Raw genomic sequence first — 16,812 nt, 5'->3', positions numbered from 1 at the left:
TTTGGGAGTGAGTCCCATGCAGACACTGGGAGAATGTGTAAACTCCACACAGACAGTGACCCGGGGCCGGGATCGAATCCGGGTCCTCAATGCAGAGGCAGCAGTGCTAACCACTGTGCCATCCTGTAGCTGGAGTTCTAGTTTAGAATCTTTTCCCCTTTTTGTTCATTTTTCTTCTCTTTGCGATTTGTCAACAAGGTGGCAGATATGCAAGCAAGCTGTTGCACACCTATGCCATTCTCGCCTTGTAAACTGGGAGGTATCGCTATCTTGTTACAGCAGAAGTGGAGAATGGGGGCAGCACAGGTGCAATGGTTAGCACTGCTGCCTCCGATGCCGAGAGCCAGGTCACTATCCGTGTGGAGTTTGCACATTCTTCCCCGTGTCAGCATAGGTCTCACCCCCACAATCAAAAGGCCGAACAAGGCCAGCAGCGCGGGTTCAATTCCCATACCGGCCTCCCTGAACAGGTGCCAGAATGTGGCGACTAGGGGCTTTTCACAGTAACTTAATTGAAGCCTACTTGTGACAATAGATTATTAAAAAGATGTGCAGGTGGATTGACCATGTTGAATTGCCTCAATTTGGGGACAAAAAAATTAGATACTCGAAAAAAATTTTTAAGTGGGGAATGGACCGACATAGACAAGCAATGCCCATTTCTATATCTGATTCTAATAAAAATCAGGCCATCAATCTACAGGAGACACACCTGGCAGAAGAACTTGCAAAAACAAGCCAGCACAGTCCTGAAACGGAAATGCTTTATGATTTAACTGAAGTCTTCAAAAATAATGGGGCCGATTTTAACTTGGGCAAGCTGGTGTTTGCTACTAATGCCCTCAAGTTGTGATCGGTAGACTTTCCTCTCCATTGATGCAAACACCCCAAACACTGCCATTTTTATAGGGGCCTTCCATGGGTGGCCAAAACACCTGCCAGGCAGGCCCAGTACTAGGGGTACTATTAACCAACTAAGGTGGCCCATGGTGGCCACCATCAGTTATGTACTGCACCCAGACTTATTTAACTGTGGCAGCAAATGTTTTGCCCCTCTCAGCCTTCTTAAAGATTTTTTACCCTTTTAAACATTTTCATTATCTTCAATAAAATCTGCATACGTTTCTGTCCCCATTTATTCTGCCACTTGTCTTTACTTTTCTCACAAGTTAACAAAGGGAGTGGCAGCACAGTAGCATGGTGGTTAGCACAAATGCTTCGCAGCTCCAGGGTTCCAGGTTCGAATCCCAGCTTGGGTCACTGTCTGTGTGGATTCTGCATGTTCTCCCCGTGTGTGTGTGGGTTTCCTCCGGGTGCTCTGGTTTCCTCCCACGGTCCAAAGACGTGAAGATTAGGTGGGTTGGCCATGATAAATTGCCCTTAGGGTCCAAATTGCCCTTAGTGTTAGGTGGGGTTACTGGGTTATGGGGATAGGGTGGAGGTATGGGCTTGGGTAGGGTGCTCTTTCCAAGAGCTGGTGCAGATTCGATGGGCTGAATGGCCTCCTTCTGCACTGTAAATTCTATGAAACAACAGCCTTTTAAAGGTTATATTTAATTTCCTATGCTCCTGCTGGGTAAACCTCCAGTGCCTGCTCCAATATGGGCCAGGAGTTCTCATGTATATTTCCGAATATAGGAAATCAACTGACTACAAGAAGGCCTGTTATACTCAACCTTTAGCTGAGGCTGGGCAAGGAGTGCTCAAGACCGCCAGTTTGGCATGATGCCAAAGTGAAGAAGAATCATCATTTATGTTCAGTTTGAAGTAAACTAGAGTTTTCTTTTCGATTTCTAAAGTGTAGCCATCTGGGATGGCAACTTACAAAGGATCCCGGGAAATATGGCCACCTGCAAAGGACCATGGGAAATATGGTCACCCCAGGACTCAGAGCTTATGTATATCAGCAACTCAGATAACTAGACGCTATCGAAACCCCCAGCTTCTTTGCATTCTAATGGTCCATTTCCCCAGAACGAAAGACCTAACAGATACAGAAACCGACTCATCGGCACCACTCCCTTTGCTCAGGGAGCCCAAACAGCCAAGGTCAATGACCGCTCAGGACACGCCCAACCATCAAGGCACCTGCTCCTATATTGGCCAAAATCAAAGGCAGTAATCGAAGCCTGCCGAATTATTGGGTCCAAAGCCAAGGACCGCCCAAAAGAGCGCAAAACCCCAGAAGGATAAAGCGAGACACTGCCATGTGTTTAGTCTCTCTTGGCCCCGACCTATGCCTGAAACCAAGTGCAGCATTACGACCAGAAGACAAGTTCAAGACCAACGATCGCTACCAGACAGATGAGCCCAGCAGAAACAAAGTCACTTCTCCAGACCCAGCCAGGCAAGATCCGAACAAAGGCCTTGTTCCTCTGCATAAAGCCGGGTGCCTGAAGTTAAGTACAGGTTGTTGTAGTGTTAGGTGTAATTTAGCTTGTAATGTTTTATGTTGCACATCAAAGTAATTCTTGTGTGTAAATAAACTATCATGAAACTTGAACTAACTAACTGGTTGTTGGGTCTTTGATCGATATCCGGTTAAACCTTGTGGTGGTATCATTTGATACCTGGCGACTCTGAAAAGCAATATTATCATTAATAACTGTCATATCAGTATCCAGTTAAAAAGAGCAACATTATTAGTGCCTCCGGTGCAAATTGGCAACAAAAGCAAGGAATCTGATTACTTTTGATAAAAGCAAAATACTGCAATGGTGGGAAATTTGAAATAACGGAAAATGCTGAAAAAACTCAGGTCTGGCAGTATCTGAGGAAAGAGAACAGTTAACATTGAGTCCAAAATGACTTGTCTCCATAATTCTTCTTTGGTTCCAAAGACATATCGGACTTGAAATGTTAATTCTGATCACTTTTAATGCTGCAGATTAACATACAGCCAGCAGATTTTATTCATCGGGTTAATTTAATGAACCAAGGAAAGAAAATTCACAGTAAAGATGGTTCATTGTTCTCAATGACACATTTACACATGTATGTGAAATATTATATCTGATGTACTTCTGCAGCACTCAAGAGTCAACTTTCATTTCATAAAGATTGGCGCAGTTAAGCACCTGAAGCCAGATTGGACCCCCCCCCCCCCAGTACATATATGCAGATGTTACCCATCTCCTGGGAGCAAGGGCTGCCACTAGCCAAGCATGCAACAGTATTGGCAGTGGCCACCTAGACAGCCTAACCCTTTTGTCCGAACTGCTAGTCTAGTGTGGAAGACGAGATGATTTTGCTACGATTTCACTTTCAATGCATCAGATGCTGACCAACCAAAAAACGGGGGAAAATAGCTTTCTGTATCTTTTTTAAACCAAGGATGTGGCCCTTTTCAGTATTTTACATCGGGTGGAGTGAGTTTGTGTGACTGAAGAGGGAAGAAATGAGCAACATGACCCATGTGCAAATGTGAGCCCTGACGTTCACAAACAAATTCCAAACAGTTTTTTCTCTGGGGTCGTAATCCTGCCACATCACAGATAGCACCACAAATCTAATCAAGGAGTTTCTGATGCCAAACTTCCAACAATCTCAAGCTCAGATCCTAGCATCGCGATAATCATCTTTAGTCCTGGTGTGCAATAATATAAAAGGTTCTAAGAAACCATGACAAATGGTCACAGCATCTCAGTGGGAGAGGTTTCCATCAATCAATATTCACAGAATCCCTACAGTGAAGAAGGAGGTCATTCGGCCCATCGAGTCTGCACCGACCTTTTGAATAAACACTACCCCGCCCTATCCCCATAACGTAACCTGCATATCCCTGGACACAAAGGGGCAATTTATCATGGCCAGTCCACCTAACCTAGACTGAGAGGATACTGGAGCACCCGGAGGAAACCCACACAGACACGGGGAGAACGTGCAGACCCCGCACAGACAGTGACCCAAGGCCAGAATTGAACCTGGTCCCAAGCGTTCTGAGGCAGTAGTGCTAGCCACTGTGCCGTGCCATATATAAAAAATTGCAGCTGTCCATCACATCTGACCTCAGGTTGACCTGAGGAGCTGCAGAAATCAATCTCTAATTGATCCAAGGAGCCATGACGATTCTACCTTGGACCCTTAAAGGGACACACCACACTGCACACAGCTGCATTTTGGCAGCAGAACAATATCTTTTTTATTGTCAGGAGACATGCTGTCAAAGTTTTTTGTCCTGCAGTCAACAGTTCAGTTCACAAGAATACCAATAGTAAAAGGAACAACAACCTACACTGCAGAAGAGTGCTGATTGGTTGGCAAGTTGAGTTGATCGGTAGAGGTGTTGCCATGGAGAATGCACCAGGGAACATCAACTGCCAAGTTTTTGTTTAAATTCAAACCAGGCAGGTCGACTGATTGGTCAAGGCACCAGGCAATAACTATCCCAAGCACTTGTTTAATTGAAAAAGGCATAATATGTTGACATTCTCTTTTTGGCTGCACAGGACAGGGTCTTGTGTGTGAATATATGTAGCTTTAAGCATGCATAAGTGAGCCACACTACGAGCCTGACTGATAATCTTTCATTGGTTTCCAGTGTAATTCTTAGCACAATCAGGATTGATTGATGGAGAAAGTCTACATAGTTCATAGAATTTACAGTGCAGAAGGAGGGCATTCGGCCTATCGAGTCTGCACCGGCTCCTGGAAGGAGCACCCTACCCAAGGTTAACCCCTTCACCCTATCCCCATAACCCAGTAACCCCACCCAACGCTAAGGGCAATTTTGGACACTAAGGGCAATTTATCATGGCCAATCCACCTAACCTGCACATCTTTGGACTTTGGGAGGAAACCAGAGCACCCGGAGGAAACCCACGCACACACGGGGAGGATGTGCAGACTCCGCACAGACAGTGACCCAAGCCGGAATCGAACCTGGGACCCTGGAGCTGTTAAGCGATTGTGCTATCCACAATGCTACCTTGCTGCCAATTGTGCCTTGTTCAACTAAACAAAAGCGTGGGGAGAGCCATTCCCCATGACAATGCCTTGGCCAACGTCGACCTGCCTGGTTCAAATCTGAACAAAGGTTTAGCAGTTAACTAGCCCCTGGTGCATTATCCATGGCCACGTCTCTACCAAAGAGAGTCCACTCGCCAACAAATGACCACTCTTCTCATGCGGTATAAATTGCTGTTCCCTTTACTATTAATGCTCTTGCTATTCTGATGTGTGCGAGTGCAAGATGAAAAGCTACAACAGCATGTCTTTTTCCAGTAATACTCAAATTCTGTACTACCAATGGTTTTAATATAAAGAGTATTTACTTTTTTGTAATTGAATATTTTTTTTTTTTATTTATTTATTTTTTTTTTCTTTTTATAAATTTAGAGTACCCAATTATTTTTTCCAATTAAGGGGCAATTTAGAATGGCCAATCCACCTATCCTGCACATCTTTTGGGTTGTGGGGGTGAAACCCACGCAGACACGGGGAGAATGTGCAAACTCCACACGGACAGTGACCCAGGGCCGGGATTCGAACCCGGGTCCTCAGCGCCATAGGCAGCAATGCTAACCACTGTACCACCGTGCTGCCCATTGTAATTGAATATTGACAGCCTTGAAAGGGATACTAAGTTGAGGAAATATATAAATAATATTTTTAAATCTAAATTCCCACTGTGTTGCATTTATATTGCTTGATTCAAATAATTATTGGATTATTAATTATTTGTGCAAAAAATGACATTGGAGCAGTAAATTCCATTTTGTTTTAACACTTTTTTTAGTTTTTAAATATTTTTTCCAACTCAGGGGCAATTTAGCGTGGCCAATCCACCTACTCTACACATGTTTGGGTTGTGGGGGTGAGACCCACGGGGAGAATGTGCAAACACCACAGTGACCCGGAGCCGGGATCAAACCCGGGGCCTCGGCACGTGATTTAACACTGGCTGTGCAGTTTTTTTGGCAGCGCCATTAAGCATCTGTAAAATGTATCCAAATCTCAATCTAGCCAGTCACAGTGGTTAGCACTGGGACTGCGGCGCTGAGGACCCAGGTTTGAATCCCAGCTCTTGGTCACTGTCCGTGTGGAGTTTGCACATTCTCCCCATGTCTGCGTGGTTTTCATCCCCACAACCCAAAGATGTGCAGGGTAGGTGGATTGGCCACAAGAAATTGCCCCTTAATTGGAAAAATAATAATTGGGTGCTCTAAATTAAAAAAAAATAATAATAAAAGCAATTGGTTTGTGCCTTAATTAGCAACTCACCCCACATTTCCATATAGGTCTGTGACAGTCAACCAATAAAAAGAAGAGATTTTAATGAGACAAAGATTTTTGCAGATCATGGCTTGAAAGGTCAGAGAACACTTGTAGGATATCATTTAAAAGAATTCAGAAGTGGTATATTTTTAGACTTAAAATCAAGAAGTGCAGTGTTTTCACTCTTTTCTAAATGTTGGCAGGCATTTCCCTGTTCTCAAGTGCCTCTGCGGCCTTTTAACTGTTGATAAGACCTGACTGACAAATACATTAGCAGTGCTCAGTAACAAATCATGAGCACATAAGGAAAATCAAGCTTGGTATCGATTGCAAAATTAGCAGCGAGGCAAGATTATTTAGTTTAAGGACATCAGGGTCTTTATCAAACATTAAGGCCTTTGATGGAGAACAAGCCTTTTCATGAAACAAAAGGAGTCTACGGACTCAAAACATTAACTCGATTTTCTCTTTCCCCAGATGCTGCCAGACCGGAGTTTTTCCAGCATTTTCTGTTTTGTTCCAGATTCCAGTATTTTGCTTTCATTTTAGCCTTTTCATGAGTTTGATTTGATGGAAATTATAGTTAACTGTTCGTTCAATGCAGGAACATGGGATATCACAGGGCCAGAAAAGATGTTACAAACCATTGCACTCAGCCCAAAAACAAAACATGCTTCATCATCCAACAAATACTTTACAATTCTTTAAATTGGCCAAAGAAGAACCAGGCAACGTGCCTCAGCGACTTCGGCCTTGACACCGATCGGAATTAAGTGCTTTGAGAGGCTGGTCATGAGACATCAACTCCATACTCCCAGAATGCTTTGATCCACTGCCATTCGCATACCGCCATATTCGGTCCACAGCAGACGCCATCTCCCTGGCCCTACACTCATCCCTAGAGCATCTCGACAACAAGGACTCCTACATCAGACTCCTATTCATTGACTACAGCTCCGCCTTCAACACCATAATCCCAGCCAAGCTCATATCAAAGCTCTAAAACCTTGGACTTGGCTGCCTCCTTCTGCAACTAGATCCTTGACTTCCTGACCTATAAACCACAATCAGTAAGAATAAACAACAACATCTCTGCCATGATATTCCTCAATAACAGGGGCCCGCAAGGCTGCGTACTTAGCCCCCTACTCTACTCCCTGTACACACACAACTGCGTGACAAAATTTGGCTCCAACTCCATCTACAAGTTTGCTAACAACACAACCGTAGTGGGTCAGATCTTGAACAACGATGAGTCAGAATACAGGAGGGACATAAAGAACCTGGTGGAGTGGTGTAACAACAATAATCTCTCCCTCAACGTCAGCAAAATTAAAGAGCTGGGGGGGGGGGGGCAGTACGGTGGCGCAGTGGTTAGCATTGCTGCCTCACAGAGCCAAGGTCCCAGGTTCGATCCCATGTTTGCGTGGGTTTTGCCCACACAGCCCAAAGATGTGCAGGCCAGGTGGATTGGCCACGCCAAATTGCCCCTTAATTGGAAAAATCGAATCGGGTACTCTAAATTTATTTATTTTAAAATGGGATGTGGGCATTGCTGGCTCTGCCAGCATTCATTCTCCATCCCTAATTGACGTTGAGATCATGGTGGTGAGCTGCCTTCGTGAATTGCTGCAGACCGTGCAGTACAGGTACACCCACAGTGCTGTTAGGAATGGAATTCCAGGATTTTGATCCAGTGGCAATGAAGGAACAGCATATGTCCAGGTTAGGATGGTCGGGGAGTGGGATCTTCCAGGTGATGGTGTTCACATGAGTCTGCTGCCCTTGTCCTTCCAGATGGTCATGGGTTTGGAAGGTGCTGAAGGAACCTTGGTGAGTTCCTGCCATGCATCTTGTAAATGCTACACACGGCTGCCACTGTGCGTCGCTGGCCATAAGACCATAAGACATAGGAGCAGAATTAGGCCACTCGGCCCATCGAGTCTGCTCCGCCATTCATTCATGGCTGATATTTTCTCATCCCCATTCTCCTGCCTTCTTCCCCCTAACCCCTGATCCCTTTATTAATCAACAACCTATCTGGGTGGCACGTGGCACAGTGGTTAGCATTGCTGCCTACGGCACTGAGGACCCGGGTTCGAATCCCGGCCCTGGGTCACTGTCCGTGTGGAGTTTGCACATTCTCCCCGTGTCTGCGTGGCTTTCACCCCCACAACCCAAAGATGTGCAGATTAGGTGAATTAGCCACGCTAAATTGCCCCTTAATTGGAAAAATAATAATTGGGTACTCTAAATTTAAAAAAAGAATCAAAAACCTATCTAACTGTCTGAAAGACAGTCAATGATTTGGCCTCCACAGCCTTCTGTGGCAGAGTTCCACAGATTCACCACCCTCTGGCTGAAGAAATTCTCCCTCATCTCAGTTTTAAAGGATCGTTCCTTTAGTCTGAGATGGCGTCCTCTGGTTCTAGTTTTTCCTACAAGTGGAAACATCCTCTCCACGTCCACTCTATCCAGGCCTCGCAGTATCCTGTAAGTTTCAATAAGATCCCCCTCATCCTTCTAAACTCCAACGTGTACAGACCCAGAGTCCTCAACCGTTCCTCATACGACAAGTTCTTCATTCCAGGGATCATTCTTGTGAACCTCCTCTGGACCCTTTCCAAGGCCAGCACATCCTTCCTTAGATACAGGGCCCAAAACTGCTCACAATACTTCAAATGGGGTCTGACCAGAGCCTTATACAGCCTCAGAAGTACATCCCTGGTCTTGTATTCTAGCCCTCTTGACATGAATGCTCACATTGCATTTGCCTTCTTAACTGCCGACTGAATCTGCACAATCACCGTAAGAGAATCTTGAACAAGGACTCCCAAGTCCCTTTGTGCTTCTGATTGCCTCAGCATTTACCCATTTAGAAAATAGTCTAGGCCTAAATTCCTCCTTCCAAAGCGCATCTCACACTTTTCCACATTGTATTTCATTTGCCACTTCTTTGCCCACTCTCCTATCTTGTCCAAATCCTTCTGCAGCCCCCCCCCCCCCCCCCAAACTTCCTCAATACTACCTATCCACCTACAGATCTTTGCATCATCTGCAAAAAGGAAGGGAGTGAATGTTTGTGGATGGGTTGCGAATCAAGTGGGCTGCTTTGTTCGGGACGGTATCAAGCAACATGAGTGTTGTTGGAGCTGCACACATCCAGGCAAGTGGAGAGTATTCCATTACACTTCTGACTTGCCTCATCAATGGTGGACAGGCTTTGGGGAGTCACGTGGTGGGTTACTTGCTGCAGGATTCCCAGCCTCTGACCTGCTCTTTGTAACCACGGTATTTATATGGCTGGGTCCAGTTTAGTTTCTGGTCGATGATAACCCCTCAGATCTTGATAGTGGCATGGAATCTTTAGTATTTACCCAAGTGAGCGAGAGGACATGCTTGAATATCTCATCCGAAAGACAGCATGTCTCCAACTATCAGCCTAAATTATGTGCTCAAGTCTCTGGCATGGGACTTGCACTTACAATCTTGACTTAGAAGCAATGAAAGGGAGAGAAAGACACATTTCATCACACACAAAACAATATAAGGCTGTTTCACCGAGGAAGCAGAGCCCATACCCGAGTGTGCCAGGTGATCACCTTGCTTTCGCTTTGCGCTTCATTTTATGTGGAACCCAGTCAGTAACATTTTGACAAGACAGAAACCGGACTCGTGTTGAAGGAAGTCAACTTTGCCATGACGGTTCAAAGAGTGAGAGACTTTATTTAAAAACGTTTTGCAGTGTTTGCCAGCCGCTGAACTCAACGTTGCAATTTGCGTCAAGACAACAATTTTGCGACACACTGGATGCATTGCGATGGAAATGGTGCAGAGAGGTTTGTGCGCTTTCATGCCTGGAGATGGTTTGAAGGGAGAATGTGACCCCTTTACATTTGCGCGAGAGAATAAGGTTGAGAGAGAAAGAGGAGGGATTACAACCAACACAATAACAAAAGCAGAACAGTCAGAAAGTAGCAACTTAGATATGAACCAGCTTGCAGTTGTTCACATAACGCACTTTCTTGTTGGTTGGTGTATAATGGGCTGCCGATGCCCATACTGCATTAATATTACAAGCTGATTGCCAATTTATATCTCCAACACTACAGTAGTTTGTGGACGGTCACATTGTGATAGCTGGCGTAAAGATACGAACTTTAAGCAACTAACTTCAGGAATATTTTCAGAGAGACGCTTTCCAGTTGAGCCACATAAAACCTCCCCAAAATGAAACACTCAATTCTGACCCACTAGCCCCGACAGCCTTTTTACACCGAATCTACTGTAATATAAATCACACATCGGTGCATCTTTCTTCTTTACAAATAAGCAACTGGTACAATGTGGAAGATAGTTACAAAAAAAAACTGAGCAACTTATACACGTGCTTTACAGTAGCTTCAGGTGCAGAACTCTTTGGATGTTGTACAAGTAATGTGGCATTGATACAATATGCTAAGTTCTACCTTGCGGCATATTTTGATGTTTGTTGCCCGAGTAGTGCAATCATTGCAGTTCAAAGTCCTTGAGGCGTTGAGGATACAGTGTTGTGAATGACATGTCACTTTCTCCACACATCTGCTAGAAACTTAAAATACTCCATACTCCTGCCCTGATTCCCCGCCCAGTTAGAAAGAATACTCGATTGTAAAGCTGGGAAGCAGCATTTCTAAATCCTTCTGATGAGCCACCCATCCAGCTTTGAGTCCTGTTGCGCCACAAACGCAATTCACAAAAGAAAACCAGGTTTTAACGGCTGTGCAATGGCAGGGGTGTCTGGGGATTGAATTTGTAAGCCACCCTGCTAAAGTTCTGCAGCACAAAACAAAATGGCTTCAAAGTTGATGCAGAAGGAATTTCAAAGTGTTACAACACAGTGAGGCGTGCAAACTTGCAGACTTAACTCATTCACCAATTGCGAGCCTTTTCACTCGTTGTCATCTGGAAGATTTAAGGTTTTTTTGTCTCAATGGGTGTTGCTGGAGTATAATTGTAATATTGATTTTCCCATTTGGGGGCAGCAGTGGAAAGATTCTGTTCCATACAGGCCCGTTTGCACTAATCTGGTCATAAGGCCACTTACACAGTAGTAACATCTGTTGGCAGAGAGCCACATCATTCGAATTTCCTTATTCATTTCACCTCATTTGTTTAAAAGAGTTTATTAAAAGTTTACTCATCACTGGAAGAGAGTTCTTGATCCTTCCTCAGAACCCAGTGCAGAACATTTTTCATTTTGTGCACCAGTCTGTGTATCAAGCATTCACAAAGTAGGTATAAGAGATTTAAACGCAGGATCAACATTTCGTGACTGTATCTTGACAATGTACTTTTAATTAAAGTTTCAGAACTGCACCAATTGCACCACGTCTTCTAATTGTCCCACATAAGCCAATTGGCCTTCAAATGAGACTAGGCCTGAGGCGCCACCATGTCCTTTTGGTCAGTCAGGCTTATTTTTCAACCATCTGTTGTCACTTCTTTGTTCTCTTCTTCCTATCCCAACTTGCAAACCAGACAGCTGAAATCCACTTGTCATGACTTTCAAGGCATGTGGCTCCTTGGCTATACTTTGTTGCATTCGATTCACACTTTCCCCCTCACAAACATGATACCTGTTCAGCTTCAAACACGATAGTGGCTCACACATGCAATTTTGCTTTTTTTAAAAACAAATGATGACCCTACACAGTAATACTCACTACATTTAAAACAGAGCTCCATATTCAGCTGTTTCTAATATTTCTTTATGTGGCGGGGGGGTCTAGCTGGTGTCAAGTGATCCCAGGACATGCCAAGTTTTAAATATTTTGATATTTAATTCAGTAAAATAACAATTTAAATAAAAATGCTCCCCGCATATCAATCTGGTTTGCCAAACAGGTAGGATTCCACACATGTGGTTATCAGACTACCTCCGTCAAAGAGTCAGTAATTTAAAAATAATAATTAAATAGGATGCGTGATTATTTACTTCAGATTTTTGTTTTTGAAGTACAAGTGCCCTTTGGGAGGGGCTGGATGAAACATCCAGGATTTTAAAACAATGATTGATAGCAAAGTTGGCCAAATAACAGCCCACCCTACATCATCAGAAAATGGCAGCGTGAAGCATAAATCCTTTCTGTGCAGGTTTGCGCTGTACGCTTACACCCATTGGGAATTGGGCAAAAATTAGTTGAACGAATGTCGCATGCAGCCCTTAAAGTCGGCAGACAAGAGACAGATTCCATCAATCTTCATCAGATGCAATCACATAATGAAAGGGCTGTGCACTAATCCTTCTGAACCACTTTGTCCTCAACTACCACTTGTCTGAAACTGCCCTGACATCAGGCAGCAGATCTCTCTGTCAAGCAGCATATCACTCAGTGGCTACACATTGGCAACTCAAACACCAGTGCTGTAGGCTGATGAGTTGGAAGGCTTGTGACCAAAGTTCATGCACTGGCAAAAGGTACAACTATCACCCTGTACAATGGCACCGGGCAAGCACTGGGAGTTTAGGCTCCAAGGAGAGGAAGAAAAAAAAAAAGAGAGAAAAGATCTGTGGTATACCCACCTGCCCACATACACTGAGCAACTGCCAAAACAGCAGTCAATCTGGAAAAAGAGGGAGTTAGGAGGAGAGAACATCCATTTCTCGTACTAAATAAAACAGCACCTTGTTAAACAATAGCAAAGGCAGAACGTTAAGCAACATAAGCAAAAATGTAAAGTGTTTTAAAATGAAAAAAATACATTTAATCATGATGCAGATTAGCTCCAATCTCTGCTGTAAACCAGTTGGTCATTAGGGCAATAGATAGTTCTCTGGTGGTGGGGATTGGGAGAAATGGTCATTACACATGATGGCAACATTAGTCATGGTTTCTGTAATGACATGTCACTTCAAAAATGTGTACGTGAGTGCACTCACTTATAGGTCACACAGAAACCATTAAAATCCAATTGTTCAAAAATGACAAATACCGATTTTGATATGTGAAACCTGCAAAACATCCACCTTAGACACCAATGGCTTTGAAAGAGTCGGAGTTGTGTCAAGATAAAAGCACTGAGAAATTACACTGCAAGAGCTTAACAGGTCAATCTCCTGAAATAAAAGACATTTTACAGAAAGCACATCAGCCCAACAGGGCAACAGACAGAGAGAAGCACTTCTCAGCAGACTGGACTTTAAAACTGAACAAAAAAGATTAATTAATTGTTATGAATGGTGAATTTTTGATTCTACCTAAATTGAAAACAGTCTCTTTGTTAGTCACAGATCAACATGTCTTGCTTTGAAGGTATATTTTAAAAAGGCGATTTAAAATAACATTTACTAAATCAAATGGACATTTTGTTCTGGCCACAGTTTTTATTTTTTTTAAATTTAGAGTATCCAATTTTTTTTTCCAATTAAGGGGCAATTTAGCGTGGTCAATCCACCTACTCTGCACATCTTTGGGTTGTGGGGGCGAGACCAACGCAGACATGGGGAGAATGTGCAAACTCCACACGGATAGTGACCCAGAGCCGCGATCGAACCTGGGACCTCAGCACCGTGAGGCAGCAGTGCTAACCACTGTGCCACCATGCCACTCTGTTCTGGTCACAGTTAAGACCACAATATGATCAGCTACGATCTTATCGAATGGCAGAGCAGGCTTGAGGGGGAAAAATGGCCGATGACTGGCCCCTGATTTTTGTCATCTAACGCCTTACACCTCTACCAAAGTGGTGTTTCACAGGCGCAGGTGGACTGAATGTAAGAGTTTACATTTGTTTGCGTACCCAGGAGAACACGAAGTGTGTGCAAACCAATGATGGGAACACACACACACATACATACACACAAGCACACAGATGCTCAGGCATGTGGATGCACACAGAGGTATGCGCCCAGACATGCAAAACACACACATACACGCGTGCCGCTCGCAGATACACCCACACAGCACAAACACACGTGCGCTAAGCACCGACACACACATATGCATAGACATGCACACGAGCCATGTAGTCACACCTGTGCACTGTGCATACACACGCATGCCATGCACAGACACATGCGCGCACGCCCCCCACAAATGAGCGCCAGGCACAGACTGACACACACGTGCCACGCAGACACACATGATCCATGCACAGACACACCTGCATGCCGCGCACAGACTGACACGCACTTGCAGGCATGCGCACCGGCACACGCAAGCATTGGCACATGCAGGTGCAGGCACACATCCCTATTTGCAAAGTTCCATAATAAGGTAAAACTGAGGAATAGATAAGCAATTGGTAGTTGTGAAGGAAGTGATGGCAGAATTGAGGGAAGGGTTGAAAAATATGCCACGTGTGGTGCCACAGGATCAATGTTGGGACCCCTGCTTCAAATTCACAACACAAACCTGGATTCTGAAACAGTGCGATTTGGTCAAATTTGCAGATGGCACTCAACTAAGGGGACAGTTTAATTTGAAACAGCAACAAGGTGCTACAAACAGGGTTGATAAATTCTAAATGGGTGGATAAGTGGCAAATGGAATTTAACGCTGATAAGTGTAAATAAAGTAATACATGTAGAGAAAAACTATGCCCTGAGAATAGTCTCAAAATAGTTATGGATGAAGTTGAAAGAGATTTAAAGATTTGAGAACACTCGGTGCTCAGCATAATCAGCCATTGCAAAGCAGCAGTCAATAGTACATTCAAGTGCTTGGAGGGATGAGTCACAAAGCTGAGGGCAGAGTATGAGAAAAGATGGGTGAAACTTGGGTTATTTATCCTTGAAATGGAGTGACCAAAAGAGAACTTGCTCGATACATGTGAGCATGACTTCAAACTTTCTGTTTCTGTGAGGATAGCATGAAAGCTTGGCTACATTGAATTGCCTGACTATAGTTAGCTGAGCTCCCTCAGCAGGGCCCTCAGTTACTGGCTGGTTACATATTACATTTCTGAAATGCTTCTGTTATTTTTGCCTCTGATTACTCAAGTTTTCTTTTAAAGTCTTGCTTTGAGGAGGGGGGGGGGGGGGGGGGGGGGGGGGGGGGGATAGGCAGGAAGAGGCTGATTTGTGCTTAGGCAGCACAGGCCGAGGAAAGAGATAAAGATGTGCAGAGCAGTTGAAACGTTACAGCTATCGTTCAAGCCAGGAATGCTACAGATATCAGGGAGTTATTTGTAAATGTGATCATTTCATCCTCAGTTTTTAACTTGATGCTGATCAGATTTGGGCAGCTTTATATAAGGAAAGACAGATTTCTCCATTAGGCTTGATGCTGGGACAGGTTGATGAGTGCAGCTTAATAATCACCTCCCTTTCACCCACATTCACAACCATGTGCACTACACAAGGGGTCCAGGCAAAAACCTTTTTAAAAAAACACAAGCGGAAACCCAAGTGGTTGACGAGGCCTATTACACAGGCTGACACCGGGATACTGCAAAGATATTTGTTACAAACTACCCAAGAGATTTGGGAATGGCACAAATAATTACTTTTGTTTCCCGAATAGGGAGTGACAGAAAAATGAAATCTGATGAGGCACATGATACAAACTTTCACATCAACCCCCCTCCCCTTTCACGGCTGAAAGTGAGAATAGGTTTTAAGCAGTTGATATGGAGGTTTCACTAAAGCAGACCTGTGAGGACTGCAGCACTTGTGTGGATGTGTATTTAGCTTCCGTGCAACTAAAAACCAAATTTGACGGGAAGGGGCACTCTCTACGAAAAAGGTTCACGACCAATACTTTTTTAAAAAATCACTAAATGCACAAATGATATAAAAACACAACACAGCACTTGTACAAAATTTGATATTAGTGGCTCTATCCTCCCTTCCCAAAAAATGTTGTCAAATATTTTTAATAAAGACAATGCCCCTTTTAAGCTGCAGCCAATACAAGAACTCATTAGAAAGTGTTCCAATATTAATTGTGATTAGTGCAAGAATCAACCTCTGTAAAATTTGTGACGCTTGTCGGTGCATATTCAATGTGGGAACAACCAGACCCAGGATTTATTACGGAAAGCAAACACAGTTCACTGTTGCTACAGGACTGCACAGCTCCAGCTACTTTGGACACCCCAAATTGGCCCCACATTTCGAGCTGCCAGTTCTTGCCTTGCAAGATTTCGGTCCAAGATCACACGTCCCCTTTGGGGAAATATCTACTCAAATTACTCAATCTGCCTTGGAGTCTAGAACAATGCCGGCTCTATCTGAGGCCACAGCTCCCTACACAGTATGTAATACCACAGGGATACGAGAGATTGTACTGATGGAATAAAACTGATGGAGTCAGAGTTACAGATTTGAAATGCTGACAACACAAAACGGAGTCTGAAGTATTCCCTGTACAGAAGTGAACCATTGCTCTGTTTGTGCACATACCTATGCAACAAAGGGGCAGCTATAGTTGGAAAAAATTAAAAGATAGTTTTTTAAAAAGACATTTTAGACATCGATTCTGCCCCAGAAACTATAGATCAAGTTGCTGTGGCTTAAAATTATCTCCCACCTCCGTCTCCTGTGTCCGATAGGTTTATCGCCAGAAAAATAAGATCCCCCCCCCCCCCACCCCCATCTAAACATTTTCCACC

Source organism: Scyliorhinus canicula, chromosome 28, assembly GCF_902713615.1.
Source record: "Scyliorhinus canicula chromosome 28, sScyCan1.1, whole genome shotgun sequence".
Lineage (NCBI taxonomy): Eukaryota > Metazoa > Chordata > Chondrichthyes > Carcharhiniformes > Scyliorhinidae > Scyliorhinus > Scyliorhinus canicula.
Note: the sequence above shows the minus strand (reverse complement) of the source record.